The 3644-nt window shown below is 34.9% G+C and overlaps 1 non-coding gene across 1 annotated transcript; it reads left to right on the forward strand.

The window, feature by feature from the left end:
- Positions 1–3518: 3518 nt before the first annotated feature.
- On the forward strand, positions 3519–3590 carry TRNAP-AGG. The gene has a single exon. It is a non-coding gene; the product is annotated as a tRNA-Pro (tRNA).
- Positions 3591–3644: the final 54 nt, after the last annotated feature.

Here is a 3644-nt window from a genome sequence, read left to right on the forward strand (position 1 = left end):
CACTACAAGGCATTTGGTCTAGTGGTATGATTCTCGCTTCGGGTGCGAGAGGTCTCGAGTTTGATTCTCAAAATGCCCCCAACAATTATATCAAATTGAAGCATGCAATATAATAGATTTGAAATAGATTTTTTAAACCTTGAATCAAGAAGTAATTCAGATGGATATTTGGAAAGATAAAAAAAAAAAAAAGCTAAGGAAGCTATATTTAATTATAATTTACGAGTGTCTTTATAACATGTTAATTAAAGAGAGGAAACAACGAGAATAAACAAACAAAGGAATGTATGTATGATTCTCTTCAAATCTAGGAAACTACGAGGATTCCTCTCCTTTCTTGACATAAAGACTTACTTTTTCGGGACTTGGACCATAAACAGTGAACAATAACATTTAAAGAAGGCCGAGGTAGCATAATCATTCCATGAAGGCCGAGATAGTCTTATAAAAGAAGAGATGAGGGTACCACTTTCAAATCATTCCATGAGGACTTGAGAAAGTTTTGTAAAAGAAGATGAGGGTACCACTTTCTATTGCATAATTTCTATGTGAATAGAGGATGAACCATGTTCTTGGGAGATAAGATAGAGCCTTGAGCCTAACATCAAAGGCATTACACAAATTGTTCTATGATATTTTTTTTAGGAACTCTTTGTTATGTTGTCCGCTGAAGATTTCAGGAAAGGGACACAGATTCTCTATTGCACTAATATCCCAATAGAAGTTTTACCTAGGTCATCTGTCGTCACAATCCTTTTAAGGAAGATGCGCCCAAATAACCAGTGAAAATTAACATTTAAAGAAGTTTCAGAGAGTAAGAAGAGGATTGTGATAGAAGTTGCCCTAGGTAAAACTTCTTTAAATGTCTTGGCCAATCATGACCTCATAATGAGGAGTCTCTTGGACAATAATAACATATGGACAACAAATGTCTTAGCCAATTGTGATGGTCATGATTGCTCAAGGCGTGTCGCCCAAATAATCGATAAACAATAACATTGCCCAAATAACCGCCTTGGACAACAAATTGTTTACAAGAATTGTTGAGATATGCAACATGCAACCACAGGCGACACGCCTTGGGCAATCATGAATGTGACATCTGCCCCCACACAATTTATTGGATGAGGCTGACTTTAGGTCTCTCAATGCGCTTCCAGCTGATCTCATAATGAGGAGTCTCTTCCAACCTACTAGGTGCTGTTAAAAATCACTTCTCGGTTTGTTGAGTATTCATGTCTTCTCTGTTCGTGTCTTTCCTACTTTCTTCGCTTGAAACTTTTTCTTATTTGTATGACGTCATACCACCTGCTTCTGCTTGATGTCTTCTTGGTCGAAATAATAACGTTTCAAGTTACTAACGTGGACAACAAGGTTAGTCCGCATCCATAAGAGCAATTGGATTCTATATGATGTCTTCGTAATCTTATGGATTATTTTAACTAGTCCATAGTATTTTCACACCAGTCTTTGGTTCTTGTTGCTTTGGACTCGAAGTTTATTTGAACTTAACTTATATGAACTCTTTATTTTTCTTGAAATTATTGTGGTTGACGCTTCCGACTGACTCTTCTCTTCATCCGTCTAGATGATATTTCTGTGTGAACATGTGTTGCTTCAGTGGTTTGTTTCTGTCTCCCTTCTTCAGTATCTGACCTTGTTTTTGTCTCTCCTGGTGGGGATAAATCCATTATCTGACCTTGTTTTGCGTCGTGGTGTTTATGTAGTGGCAACAAGGTTTCTATTGAGGTTGGCTCACTCGAGCTCCCCTTTTCAATTACAACAATAGCAGCAAGCGTAGATTCATCATGCCTATGATTCTTTCTCAACTGTAGTATCGACATCATTTTCAACCCTCTTGGTTGATGGATGTTTTTCTGAATGATCATCGGGCTAGAATCCATTACCACTAGACATTTTGCTAGGGGCATGTAACTGACTTTGTGTTTCAGCAGGACGTTCATTCTTGACACGATGTCGAAGTCATCCATTTCAACTATCACTAAACAATTTGCCTAGTCCAAGGCTCCAGCTTGATTAGAGTTCTCATTGTGACTCTTAAGACAGGTAAAGCTTCCAATTTGACGGCGTTCATCTTTCCTGTATCTTGATGCCAAAGGATGTTAAAATATTTTGCATCGGTCTCCATCATGAGTTGTGGGTGGCTCTAGAGTTGACAATGGTGTTCCTTACTACTTTGTGCTTTACCCAAACCTCGACATACATAATATATATATATATATTCATTTAACTATAACACATATGGTCCATGGAAGAATTGTAACTCTTATGCTCATTAATATTATAATGGCTACTACCTAAATTATAACCTAAAGTTGATAATTGATGTCCAATTAGCCAACCCTAAATTTGTAATCATTGTGGAGTGATTGAAATTACAATGGAAGTAGTTTAAACTCCTAGTACCTTAAATGAAGTTGGTCTCTTCTAATAAAACACGAATTTCTCTTTAATATCATTAATACAATTATGCTTCATCTTGAACCTACTAAACTTGAAACTAAAACTGCGTTCAATTTAACTCCATTTTATTGTCATCTTGAATGACGTGTAGGATATATTCTTGATTTACCTTGATATTTCATATTAGTTAAGCTTTTTGCAAAATCACAATTAGACAACAACAAAGATGAACTTGGGTCTGTTTATTTTTTTAAAGAAAATTTCTTTCTCCATCTTATTCCTAATAACGCTGCAACTAAATTCATATTATGCTAAGAAACAATTTTTGCAAGAAGTAAAATATGCAACTTTAACTAAAATTTCATCTAAACAAATTTTATTGCCATACAACATAGATGACAATTATAGCCTTCAAACAAAAACTAGAGTAGTTGTGGTGAACCGGATAGAAACTCTAGTGTTCATCCATAATATACGACCACTACCTAAATTATGACCTAAAAATTTGAAAACATAAGTTGTAGTTGAAAATTACATAAAACAATCCCCTAAATCAAAGAACTCGTGTCCAATTAGTAAATCCTTAAGATAGTAGCTAACATACAGTAATTGAAGTTCCACACGAAGTAATTTAAAGTTCTAGCTACTTAACGAAAGTTTATCTCGTCTTTAATGAAGCATGAGTTGCACTTAAGTTCATGAAATGTTTATAGACTCCAACTCTTAGTACTATTAATGCAATTATATTTCATATGAGTTTGTCATAAATCAAACTATGGTACATTCAAGACAACTTCATTTTCTTGTCATACGACGCAAAATAGAAGAATTAAATCAAACAAATTGATGAACTGAGCTGAATAAATCCAACCCAACCAAACTGATTAGTTTGATTCATTTGTTGGGGTGTAGTTTATTTGATAACACTTGTATATTGGAGCAATTCAATATTACATGCCTTACTTACAAGTAAAATACTAGACCATCAACTTTTTGTTTTATAGTCCAACAACCACTAAAGAAAATAGATTTCAAACTTCAGAGAAAAAAATATATTGAGTAGGAGTTAAAAATGTTGCATTTTTTTTTAGAAAGGGCATTTGGTCTAGTGGTATGATTCTCGCTTAGGGTGCGAGAGGTCCGGAGTTGAATTCTCGGAATGCCCCTATGTTCATTTCTTAAAAGATGAGCCTCACAGAAAGCAATTCAGCATCAACCTA

This window comes from Cucurbita moschata, unplaced genomic scaffold (assembly GCF_002738365.1).
Source record: "Cucurbita moschata cultivar Rifu unplaced genomic scaffold, Cmos_1.0 Cmo_Scf00110, whole genome shotgun sequence".
NCBI classification, from domain to species: domain Eukaryota; kingdom Viridiplantae; phylum Streptophyta; class Magnoliopsida; order Cucurbitales; family Cucurbitaceae; genus Cucurbita; species Cucurbita moschata.